At 48.1% G+C, this 13269-nt stretch overlaps 1 long non-coding RNA gene across 2 annotated transcripts; it reads left to right on the top strand.

Annotated features, from left to right (window-relative positions):
• Positions 1-7561: 7561 nt before the first annotated feature.
• On the top strand, positions 7562-12420 carry LOC134483010 (uncharacterized). Of its 2 annotated transcripts, none has more exons than XR_010059805.1 (3): positions 7562-7701; positions 9589-9720; positions 11510-12420. It is a non-coding gene; the product is annotated as an uncharacterized LOC134483010 (long non-coding RNA). The 2 variants fall into 2 exon arrangements; XR_010059806.1 differs by having other exon boundaries at positions 11482-12420.
• Positions 12421-13269: the final 849 nt, after the last annotated feature.

The raw sequence follows: 13269 nt of genomic DNA, 5'->3' as shown, positions 1-13269 counted from the left end.
TAATGAGACGAATGGATGGGTGGATGAGGGGTAAGCGGACAGTGGATCTATAGATGGAGAAGTGGACGGGTACTGGGTAAATGGTGAACCGATGGGTACACGGTTAGATGATGAACGGATGGGTCTCTTCTGTATGGTTTGATGAGACAGATGAATGAAATTTCTGGGGCCTAAGGGGAGAGCATGATGGTGTTTCCTCAAGTCTAGAAAGTACATACAAACTTTCCAGATACTTTACCACCACGGATGCCCTACACTTGGCTAACCCCGCCTGCCCAGATTTTCTGTAGCTTCTCATGTATCTAAGAACAGAGTGCTCTGTCCACAAGGGTATCTCCTCCAGCCTACATCCTTCCCCTCATTCACGTCACAGGCCTCAGAGGTGGACACAACACCTACTTCACTGGTTTCTGTGGTAACATAGAGGCTATTTGGTAAAGTGCCTGGCACACAAAACTTTTCCATAAATAATTACTTTTTAGTCTCTCCAGCTCAGGATAGTTGCCTGTGGAAAGCAAAGCCCCACTAAACAACGCCATGTTGTGATTACAGTCTTTAGTCCTTTTTCATTAGTCGTGGAATCTGCAATAATACAATAACTTTTATTTTATTACACAGCCCTTGGAAAATGAGGGTCTCATCCATGTCGATTAATTTCTTCGCAGCCCACATTAGCAGTGACAATCAGAATGTCAGAATGTCTCTGAGGATTCTTAGGAAATCTGAGGTACTTCACAAAGAGCCTGCCCCGGGTGAGAGACCAGCCGGAATGAATCGTTAATATACTTCACAAAGAAGGGGACTCTCCCCAAACGCTAATTCAATCAACCCGCAAGGCAAACTCCAGGCTTCTTGTCCAGTGATTACACAGACTATCACAGGGCTAGGGCGTGCTCTGGGGAAGCCAGAGGCCCCACCCCATTCCTCAAACCAGGGAGGAGCCAAGCCCTTAGAATGTCTCAGCTACTGAGAGTGGGGTCTGTTGGGCCCACAGGTCCTTCCTGTCACACCAGCCAGGGCAATGTAGACTGATTACAGCCATCTGGGTGCTCTAAGGAGCCTTCACATCTTGGAGAAGCCATCAGCAAGGAAGCACATGAATGAGAAATGAACTGTTTGAAGAAATGAGGAACTGCATAAACCCAGAATTTGTTCCAGAGTACCAGAGAGTCCTCAGCCATCCACTGATCTCTGCATTCCTGTCGGAATCCTTATTAACAGATGAGACATGCTTAAAAAAAAAAGTATGAAGTATCAGGGACTCCCCACTGTATCTCCAGCCACATCCTTTGCTCATGGGCTTTTCCCCTTGTATGGCCCTCTCTCTCTTCTCTCCCTAGAAAGGTCTTACTCATCTTTTAGGTCATGGATCACCATGAACATTCCAGGCATATGTACCCTCATCTGCTTAGGAGAAACGGTCTGACAATGTGAATAGAGCCTCCAAGTTCAGGTGCTTTGCCGTGTTTAGATTTATTTATTTTATGTAGTATTTTGCATATGTGTGTACCATTTGCACGCTTGTGCCCATGGAGGTCAGAAAAAGGTGTCAGATCCTCTGGAACTGGAGTTACAGACAGTTATAAACTGACATTTGCCTACTGGGGAATTGAACACAAGTCGTCTGGAAGAGCAGCCAATGCTCTTAACCACTGAGCCATCCCTCCAGTCCTTTTGTTTGTGTTAATATTGGAATTGTATCATACTGTGTTTTGGTTATGGTTTCCTTCTGTTGGGAACCCTCCACGCACCCCCATTTTAAGTCATTATTTCTGTTTGTCATTCTGGTCTTGCCTCGCTTGCCACAACACCCCCGGCTCAGTCGAGTGACTTGTGTGTCTACTGGTTACACCGATGGGTTTTGGAAGCTCACCACTGTGTTTAGCAGCCTTGCCCTGACACCGACTAGGCACAGAGTGCACATCTGGTGATTTCATAGATCAGTGGTTGTCAGCTCTCCTAATGCTGTGACCTTTTGATATAGTTCCTCATGCTGCGGTGACCCCCAACCATAAAATATTTTTGTTGCTACTTCATAACTGTAATATTGCTACTGTTATGACTATAATGTAGATATCTGTGGGTTTTGATGGTTTTACATGACCCCCCCAAGAAAAAATTCATTTAAGCCCAAAAGGGTCGAGACCCACAGGTTGAGAACCACTGTTGTAGATGGTTCTAGGATTCAGAAATTCCTAGGTGTTAGTGCCTGGTCCCATTTCCCCTGCCCCACACTCTCATTGCTATTCTTGGCCCCACCAGATGCACAAAGGTATAGCAGGCTTACCCCTCTTCCTTTTTTTTTTTTTCTTTCTTTCTTTTTTTTTTTTTCTTTTTTTTTCCGGAGCTGGGGACTGAACCCAGGGCCTTCCGCTCGCTAGGCAAGCGCTCTACCGCTGAGCTAAATCCCCAACCCCGCTTACCCCTCTTCCTGAGGAGACATTCTGTGCAGAAGTTCTAGGGCATGGGGGAGGGCAAGCAGGAAAGGGAGTGGGGACAGAGAACTTTGATGGATGGAGAGGAAAGGCACTAGTCAGATCCCTCTCCTCCAAACCCAAATATCAAGAAGCTGGGAGCCTCATTGTGATAGTGGGGAAATGCTTCCTGAAAGAACATAGCCCCTCCCCTCCCCATCCCCAGCTTCCGGCCTGGCTAAGGGCCTCCAAAGTCGCTGTTTCTACCACAGGCCTCTAGGACTGTCACCCAAAAGTCAGGCAGACTACATTTCTAATCTCAGCTTCACTTCTTATTAGCTGTGCAACTTTAGGCAGATTGCTTGGCCATTCTGAGCTTCATTCCCGTATCCACTTAAGAATAGACCTCACAGGAGAGATGAGGCTTAAACGAAGCAACATCTGCAATACACCTGGCCCTGGGAAAATATTCCAGCAATGTTGGCTGTTGTATTCATCATCTTGTCGGACAAGTGGCGCTCAGAATGTGTCATGTGATGCCTGTCCCTCCACTTCTTTTCCTTTTGTTATGTTGTGTTTTCTTTTGTTTTTGTTTCCTTTTGATGTTCTTCTTTTGAGACAGGGTTTCTCTGTGTAGCCCTGGCTGTCTTAGAACTCCCTCTGTAGACCAGGCTGGCCTAGAACTCAGAGATCCTCCTGCCTCTGCCTCCTGAGTGCTGGGATTAAAGGAGGGAGCCACCATATTCCCTCTAATCCCTCCCCATTTTAGCCCAGCCCCTAGTTGAAAGTAGATAACCCCAGAGGAAAGTAGGTAACCTTCCGCAGCCAGAAGCTCCACACCCTGGCAACGCCACGTTCTTCCCCCTTTGTCATCAAAATGTCAGCATGGCTGAGTAACTTGCCTCACTCTTCTCCTTGGCTTTGGTACAGCGAGGGATGCGCTGGCACTTGGAATAGCAACTCTGCCTCTGAGTGGTGCTTTCCAGCTGTGTGAAACGTGGGTGACCTTGGCTTCTCAGAGCTCCACCTCCTTCATCTATAAAATGAGAATAATCATCCTAGCTCCCCCTTCGATAAACCGATGAGGAAACACAGGAGCCTATCTGGTACCCTGGGGCCGGGCAAAAGAACCGTCTGATACTATCATCCAGTTATCATCCTGTGGCCAGCAAGTTGGGTACCTGGCAGACGGGGCTGGGGGGCAGATCTAGTTAATGACAGAGTCTGTGTCCAGCCTCAACATGGTTACAGGCTATCTCAGGCTAGGGACTGGCTCCCTCCTCATGGTACCTCCCAACCTCCCTGTCTTCCCAAGCACATGATGCTTTGTCTCTTCCTGCTGTCTCTCACAGGGACCACTAATCTCAGAGTCACTGCCTGCAAAAGCATCCTTTCTTATGCTCTGGGGTCTGGGAAACACAGTCCTTATGGGCTAGATGGCTGCTCAGGCTGGCTCTGTTGCCCACAGGCAGACAGAGCCCTGATCTGACTGTGAGACATCATAACAAGGTGGGTGGTTTCTGCAAGCTTTGCTCTACCTGTCTGCGGCTAGAGGTGGTGGCTGATCCTTGGGGACATCTGACTGGCCCGGGTTTTATCCATTAGTTGACATCACCTGCCCTCATTCTTATGTCATCCAAAGAGCTGTCAGAACCCTGGAAGTGTGGGGGTTGTCTCCGTCATACATGGGAGGTGGTCTCATAGGAGTAGGTTGGGGGATTATGGGTGGGGAAAGGACCCCCTGCCTCTCCACTTCCCACTGTTTTTTTTTCCAGGAATGGATCTGGGGGCCCCACCTCCATCCAGATGCCCAGAGGCCCGAGAAGCTGTCGAAAGCACTGAGCCTGATGTGTATAACTGCAGGAGACGTCAGCTCTCTCCTCCAGATGCAGGCTAAAAATACAGAGGAGTGAGGTCCCTCAGTAATGGAGACTTTAAGAGCCTGTGACATTCGGCGACGGCTGTGCGGCTGCTAATGAGCTCCTAGCCGATCGATGCCTGAGACCCAAGTGAGCGTGTGGGCCAGGAGCAGGGACAGGGTGTCACTCGGCATTTGTCCATCCCAGCTCAGAAACCTGGAGTGTTGGTATGGGCCCGGAGATCCAGATCAGCCTGAGCGACCTCTTAACACTCAAATGGGGAAACGGAGGCCAAGTGACAGAAATGGGAGGGGATGTCATGGAAAGGCCAACAAGGGACCTTACCCAGATCTTGCTTCTTTCATTTCCTGCCCCATCCTCAGCTGTGTATTCTAAAGTCGAGGATGGAGTTTTACAGGCCCTGCAAGCAGATGAGAAAGGAGCACTGAGTGAGTGAGTGAGTGAATGAATGAATGAATGAATGAACGAGTGAGTGAGTAAATTAATCAATATTTGTGCTACTGCACTATGGGATTCTCCAATTCAAGGAACTGGAATTTAGTCTTCCTATTGCTGCAAGAGTACCCAGCATCAAGAAGAATCTCAGAAAGGATTTGCTGAATAAATGAATCTACCCCTTCTGTGGAGGCAAGGAAGCCCGTGACAATCATGACCAAGGTCTATTTTCATTGCTCATAATATTTGAAGAGGGTAGCAGTGCCTGCCGGAGAGGATACACCACAGAATAGCACAGCAGATAATGCCTGAACTTGTTGCAGGCGCAGTACTAAGAGTTTGACACAAATGATCTCAGTGCTCATATCAGTCCTATGTTTAAGCTTAGTTTTTAATACCCATTTTGTACAGGGGAAACCTAATGGGGCTCACAATGGTCCCTTGCCCTGGGTCATGCCTCGGAAGACATCAAGTCAGGATTCAAAACATCGGCCTGCCAGTCAAGCCCCTAACCACGGCACCACCCTGCCTTCCTATGGTACAGCAAGAGAGGACAGAAGAATTGTGGGCCAGAGAAATCCACACAAGATAGAAGGCGGGGGAGGGGGTGGGATGTAACACCCCCAGGGCTCATAAAGTATTTGATAAATTCCGGGAGAAGAATAGGAAGGAATAATGAGCATTTGTCAGAGTCTTTTATAGCATGTAAGTCGCTTTTCCCTGCCTTCTCTCATCTGATCTTCACCGCAGGCCTGGGAGGAAGGTATTATCATTATCTACATTTTATTGGTGAGGAAAAGAAGGCAATCGCACCTCCCAGCCTGGGCAGGCAGGCTGCGCCCTGTGGGTGGGGTCAGTGGTGCAGTGATGAGGGCTGTCAGGACCAACTTCTCCTCCAATTGCACTGGTTCACAGGGTGAGGGCAGGCTGAGGCTTGTGCTGGTTCTAACCACCAGGGAAAGGCCAGCAGGGGTCATGGCCCTGCCAAAGAGATCTCTCCCAGAGAGATAGTGAGGGCGAGGTGGCCCTTTCCATCCCTAGTCCTTCACTCGCCTTTGAGCTGCCCGTCCCTTTGGCAGCTCCTCGATGTGCATTGTGACAAGCAGACAGGCATAATCAACAACAGCACACTTGGCAGTGGGAAAATCAACTCTGCTGAGAGTTTAAGAAAGCTGAAGCCAGGCAGGGTGGCTCACACTTGTAATCCTAGCAATCTGAAGGCAGAGACAGGAGGATTGCTGCAAGTTAGGGGTTGGTATGGGTAACATAACAAGTTCTAGGCCAGCCAAGACTACATAGCAAGACTCTGTCTCAAGAAAACAAAACAAAGCAAACAAGAAAGGAACTTGCTTATGAAGCAAAATTGTGATGTTTTACGCACAGACGCCAGGTGTAGAAGAGCAGAGCCTGCTGCACTCTTCTGGCTTCTCTGGCTTCCAGCTCCTCTGTCACTAACTTGACCTTTTGAACATGTAGTCAAGGCTGGGCGAAAGGTAAATGTGGTGACACCCATGTCCCCACAAGAACCCTAAGTTCAGATCTGCCACAATGGAGAACCGGTGCTTGCCTCCTGTTCTGCACCCAGTCCCACATCTCCAAAGGGCAGGAGCGCCAGGAGGCGGCTGCCTGCACTTGGCACATCCTCACTGTGCTCTAGGATTGATCTCGTTCTGCAAAAGTTTTACCATCTGTACTTTCTATACCAATTCAGATGAGTGCATCAGAAAGACAACAACAAAAACCCATGAAAAAAAAAAAAAACCTTCCAAAAGCCATGTACGGTGATACAAGACTATAATCCCCAAACTTGGAAGATAGAGCTTCAGGCTAGCCAGAGATACACAGTGCGATCTTGTCTCAAAATAACAACAAAACTCAGATATATGCAAAAAACGAGAGCCGAGATTTTTATGCGATTGCAATTTTCGTTTCCTAGTCCCGTGATTGAAAGGGGAAACTGAGAGAGAGAGAGAGAGAGAGAGAGAGAGAGAGAGAGAGAGAGAGAGAGAGAGAGAGAGAGAGAGGCTGCTTCCTGCGAGGTTCAGACAAGCTTTCAGCGTAGATGAGCCAGGAGGTGGGCCAGGTACTGTGATAGAAACTGAAGCTGCAGTGCCGGGCCAGCCTAGCCCTGACAGCAGGCATTTCAGGCCCCACAGATGCACAACCGATCTCCAAGGTGTTGGTAAAGGTCCTGACCCAGTGCCAGGGAAGGAGGTGACTCTAGACGGGATGGCAGTGCAAACTTCAGCTCTGGGATCAGGCTGCAGTGTGAGCCTTGCAGCTTTGAGCCCCTGACTTGGGGCATGTTCCTTGGCCTCTTTGTGACTCAGTTTTCTTCTGTGTGAAGTTGAAATAAGGATGGTAACTTTCCCTGTGAGACTGAGTTGTTAACTCAGGCAGAGCACGAGCTCAACGGTGGAAACTTTGATGTGTAAATTGTCATAGTTTTTTTTTGTTGTTGTTTTTTTTGTTTTTTTTGTTTTTTTTGTTTTTTTGTTTTTTGTTTTTTTGTTTTTTTTTTTTTGAGCTGGGGACGGAACCCAGGGCCTTGCGCTTGCTAGGCAAGTGCTCTACCACTGAGCTAAATCCCCAACCCCCGTTTTTTGGTTTTTTTAACCTTGGAAGTTGTAAGAATTAAATAAGAAAACATTTGGGAAGCACTTAGCTCTAAGTAAGTGCTCAATAGAGGTAAACTGCTCTTATTTTTTGTTATTAAGTAGCAATTGTCATCCCTGGCCAGGTGGATGGGAGGGAGGGTAGGAGGAGGATCCAAGGCAGAGAGGACGGCATATGCAAAAGCCTGCAGGCCAGACAGAGCCTGGTGCATTTGGCAAAGTCAAGAAGCTCAATTAGACTGGCGCACAGCCTAGGTTCCAGGAACCAGGCGAAGAGGGCCTGGAAAGGTGGAGGCCGAGGCTGGATCTGAGGACGTCTGGAGTAGTGAGCCTTCTTCACCCAATACACGTGCCATTGTGAGTGACTGGGTTGATGAAGGCCTGCCAGGGGCCACAGGGGATGTGGGATGTGAAGGGGCTGCTTTGGGATCATTCCCGTCAAGCCCAGTGCTAGTCTTCAGGAACCACCAGCTGTCAATTAAGGAGTCTCAGTGCAAGAGGCTCGCCTTTCTCATGTGACGATACATGTCACATCCGGGAATGATCAAAACAGCTTAGCGTTGGCAAAGCGTCTTGGGCTTCGTATTTGTGCTTTGGTGTCTGAGTGTTAACTCTTTTTGTTCCCAAGACACCTGCGATTTGCTGGTCTTGACAGCCATTACCTGCTCAAAACCTCTGCCTGCCACCCAGCCTACCCAGTAGCACCCTGCTCCTTGCTCATCTGCTTATGTAGTAGTTAATTTTACTTCCGGCCAAAGGGTGGATTAGACTGGAGTCCAGCTAGAAAAGATGGCCAAAGTTTAGAAAGGACCTCTACCATTTAGGAAGTCTATTTGCTAGACACTACTGTGTGCCGGAGCTTTGATTTCAGTCTTCTCAACCTTTCGGTGCTTCCTGTATTCAACTGAGAACCAGACCAAGTTCATACAGTTAAGTGTTTCTGAAGGCTAAGACTTGAACTCAGATCTTTGCCGTTCCAATCTGGACACTTGCTCCCAGACCAGGCTGACTCTCTTTAGGTCACTGATTTCCTCACCTAGCTGATCCTGAAGAGGAAAGCTTGAGAGAATTGGGACTCTAACATAGGCAGGTGGGTCGATGTATGGAAGTCAGCTTATCAGATCTTGGGGCTTCCTCACCCCTGAGATGACCCCTCAGATGTACCAATCAACCAATGTTAGCCACTAAATCATGATCTCTGACCAGCCCCTCTCAAAGGCAGTCCCCTGCTCATCAGTATCGATAGTAGCTTGGCTCCTTCAAGTCCCTTTCTGGGCTGACCGTTTGGCCCTCATCACTTCCTGAGACAGGTTCCACATTGAGTTCATTTGTATCAAACCATCAGTTCAAGGTCAATGCTATCAACATTGTAACAGGTACAAGCACGGCTCCTGTAAGGCATAAGGGCTTTGCCTGTTTCTGTGTTCCTTTCTCCATGTTTTAGGACCCTGAGGGGCTGGGAGCAAAGGACACGCAGAGCTTCCATTTGTGGTGATTCCCTTACAGGCAGAGCTCAGAGTCCTCTTCCCTTTTGCCAGCTGGACTCCCGTGTTTAAAAAAGTCTGCATTGAATAACTATAACCATAGGCGCTATTGTCGGTTGAGCTGCCCAGAGCCTTTCTTTTACAGGATCCCACTCAGCTCTGACAGTAATCACAGAAAGAAGGGATTACGGACCTTCCCCTAAGCGAGGAAACTGAGGATCTGAAAGATGGTGTCCTGTGAGATAGATCACAGTCAGGAGAGAGGGAGCCAGGATGCCAAAGCCAGGGCTTCCTGGCCCTTAGCTTGCGCTCCTTACCCCCACCCCACACAGCCCCTGGATTAGTGGAGGAGCTCTTACCCACCTCTAGGTTGGCTGTACCACCTGAGCCCTCCCCACAATCCTTCAGGAGCTTAGGTTTCTGCCCATGCTGCGTCCTTCCCTGGCCCACAATGCAATGCAAAGCCTCTCTCAACAAGGTTTATTATTTCTAATCTTAGGACAGAACGCTCAGTTCAAAGCCATTTCCAATTCCATTCAAGTCAAGCAACAGTTCTCACTTTGCCTCCCTGACCCCCCCTACCGCCCCACCTCCTCCTCCAACGGGCGCCAACAACACAAGATAAATCTTCCCTCCGAAATATAATAGTTGTTCTTTCCTCTTCCCGTTGAAGCCTCTGCCAGGTAATTAGCATACGCTGACACCTTGATAGACGAAAAGGAAGGCATGAGATAATTCTCTTTTTCTTTAACCATTACAGTATGAAGCAGCCTTTCAGTTTGCCAGCTCCCCAGTCTGGCACTCCTGCATGCAGCCCACCGTGAGACAGCCCACCGTGAGACATGTTATTCCAGCTCATCCTACCATCTCTGGTATTCATCATCAACCCCAGGTAACATCTGATAAAGAAATTTTCCCTCTTTACTGTGCATGCCTTCCTGGTAGGAGGGGCGGTCAGAGTTCAAACTGGTTGCAAATGGCAGGGTTGGTGTGGCCATCCTTGGTTGAGCATCCCCAGCAGGTAGCCTGAGGCCTTGCAAAAGCCTCACTGGCCATTTTTGGAATCCCTCTCTCCTTCCCCTCACCATGATTTGCTCCCCCAAAGAGGCTGGACTTTGGCTAGACTCAGGGAGTGACAGAGATAGAAGTTGGTACCAAGGTGACAGGCTTGACCATGCTGGATTTTGGAGGAATATGGAGGATTTGGGGACTTTGGATTAGAAAAACAGTTGAATACTGTGACAGAGGCTTAGTAGGCCATTCTAGTACAAGCATGAAAGGCAGTAGCATTGACAGCAGAATGGACTATGGGGGCCCAGCTCAGACGTTTCAGGGGGGGGAACAATATTAGCGATTGGGCTAGAGACCATTCTTGTGGTATTTTGGCAAAGAATGTAGCAGCTTTCTGCTCTCGGCCTAAGGATCTGCCTGAAGCTAAATTGAAAGGTATTGGATTAATGTTCCTGACAGAGGAGACTTCAAGACAGCCTAATATCGACTCTGTTGTGTGGTTATTAGTAATCCCTCTTACCCGGGGATACAATGAAAAAAGTGCAGGCGGTGCTAAAAGAAATACAAAGTGAACAGTCTGGAGAAAGGAAAAAAAAAGAGCACCAGGAAATTTAATGTTGAGGCCAAGGTCTGTGCTGAAAGGGGTGAGAAGACCAAAGCAAATCCCATTCGGAAATGGAATGAAAGGAAGACCAACCTGGGGTGAGTCCCCACCCAACGAAACGACCAACTTATAAAAAGGAAAGGCCTGAGAGATTTTGTCAGCTCCTAAAATGTGACCACAAAGAGAGCTGCTGCCAAGGGGAGTTAAGGTCGGGGTTGGGGGCACAGGTTCCAACCCAAACAGGGAAGTCCTGGTTTCAAAGACAGGAAGGACACAGGAGTAAAGGGGTTGTGGAATCTTCCTCCATGGTTAAGGAGAGCTGCTGAGGCCAGGTGTGCAGCAAGGGAGCCCGTGCAGGAAGGCCCCGAGACTCTGTGCTGTGAAACCACGAAAGTGAAGTCTAACTTCATTGGAAACTCCAAGATATTGGAGATGTCGGAGCCGTGGAATATCTGCCAAGGAGCGCTACACACAGGGAGGGGAATGAGCCCTGGAGAGAGAAGTATGTTGTAGTCTGCAAGTCCAGAAGGGCAGAGCCATCTAAGCCCTTTTACCTCAGCGTAGAGCGATATGATTTGGAGTTTGCCCGATGGGTTTTGATCTTGCTATGAGCTAGTGTTTCCTCACTCTGCCCCTTTTCCTCCTTTTTGGGATGGTAATGTATAACTGTATGACATTGTATACTGGGAGGCTGTAATTTGCTTTTTGATTTTATAGGGGGTTATAATTAAGAGATTGCCTTGACTCTCAGAAGAGACATTGGACTTTTAAGTATGTTGAGATTGTAAGACTATGGAGACTTTTGAAGTTGGACTAAATGCATTTTGCATTATGATGTGGCCATGAACCTATGAGGGGAGGTTTGCAGAGCGGAACGTAGTGGTTTGAATGAGAACGGCCTTCAAAGGCTCATGTATTTGAATGTTTGGTCCCCAGTTGGTGGAACTATTTGAGAAAGACTAGGAGGTGTGGCCTTGTTAGAGGAGGAGTGTCTCTACGGTGGGCTTTGAGGTTTCAAAATAGTTTTGTAATTTCCAGTGTCTCTTTCTCTGCCTCCTACTTGAAGATCAAGATGTGAACACTCAGCCATTCCTGCCACCATGCCCTCACTCTGACGTCATGGACTCCCATCCTCTGAAACTGTACGCTCCAAAATTATATGCTTTCTTTTATAAGTTACTTTCATCGTGGTGTCTTATTGCAGAAAGAGAAATGTGGCTATGACAGTGGACAAGACCTTGCTCATCCATTTGACAGGACAGAGAAAACCTGGGCCATGGTGACAGATGAGGCCTCCCAAGGCCGGGGCCTAGGCATCACGCATCTGAGTAGAAGCTAAAAGCAGAGGCACTCTGATAACCCAGCAAGGCTGCCAAATGAAACCTCTCAGCACCATCTTTTAAGCACCTTCCTAAAGAACAGATCCACTCCAGGCAAGAGACCGAGGAGTCTCAATCTCTCTTCTTCCTAGTTTGTTCTTGGGGCCCTCTCTTTAGTAAAACAGTTTCTGGATACCCCCTGTAGGCCCAGAGCTGGGGTGAGAGCTGGGTCAAGGCCTGGAGACAGCCTCTGCCCATGCCAACACCCTCCTTCAAGGCAGGGTAAGGGAAGCTTAGGCATGGTGGTCCATGCCTGAAATTCCAGCGGTCAGGAGACTGAGGTAGGAGGGTTCCAGACCAGCCTAGGCTGCCACCTGCCAAGATCCTGGCTTTCTTGATTCCCTTCCTTCCTTCCTTCCTTCCTTCCTTCCTTCCTTCCTTCCTTCCTTCCTTCCTTCCTTCCCTGCCTCCCTCCCTCCCACTTTCCTTCCCTCCCTCCTACTTCTCATTCTCAAGACAGGGTCTCTCTGTGTAGACTTTGCTATCCTGGAACTTTCTACTGGTCTCACAGAGATCCATCTGCCTTTGCCTCTGACTCCTAAATGTTGGATTAAAGGTATACCACTCATATTTATGTTCTTATTTTTGAAATATTTATTTCTATCATTGACTCATTTTTTATTTGTTTTGAGACAGTCTTACTATATAATCCTGGCCAGAGCTCATAGGGATCTGCCTGCCTCTGCCCTTTAGGTACTTATATATGGCACCATAGTGGACTCTATCTGTCTGTCTGTCTGTCTATCTATCTATCTATCTATCTATCTATCTATCTATCTATCTATCTATCCATCCATCCATCTAGATGTGTGTGTGTGCCTGTGTATGTACCCACATGTGTTTATGCGTGTGCCCATGTGTGTGTGTGCAGTATGTATATATGTGTTTATGCTGCATGTGTACAGGTGCCCTCCAAGTCCAGAAGAGGGAGTCTGATCTCTTGGGGGCTAGAATTATAAGTGGTGGGTTGGGGATTTAGCTCAGTGGTAGAGCGCTTGCCTAGCAAGCGCAAGGCCCTGGGTTCAGTCACCAGCTCCGAAAAAAAGAAAAAGAAAAAAAGAAGAATTATAAGTGGTTGTATGCAATCTGATGTGGATGTGGTTGCTGGAAACTAAACTCAGGAAGAGCAGCGGGTTTTTTTTTTAAGATTTATTTTGTTTATTTATTTTATGTATATGAGTACACCATAGCTGTCTTCAGACACACCAGAAGAAGGCATCAGATCCCATTACAGATGATTGTGAGGGACCATATGGTTGCTGGGAATTGAACTCAGGACCTCTGGAAGAGCAGTCAGAGCTCTTTTTTTTTTTCTTTTTTTCGGAGCTGGGGACCGAACCCAGGGCCTTGCGCTTGCTAGGCAAGTGCTCTACCGCTGAGCTAAATCCCCAACCCCAGCAGTCAGAGCTCTTAACCACTGAGCCATCTCTCTAGTACCCAGCAGCAG

This window comes from Rattus norvegicus, chromosome 18 (assembly GCF_036323735.1).
Source record: "Rattus norvegicus strain BN/NHsdMcwi chromosome 18, GRCr8, whole genome shotgun sequence".
In the NCBI taxonomy this organism is placed as follows: Eukaryota; Metazoa; Chordata; class Mammalia; order Rodentia; family Muridae; genus Rattus; species Rattus norvegicus.
Note: the sequence above shows the minus strand (reverse complement) of the source record. Positions and strands in the feature narration are given on the sequence as shown.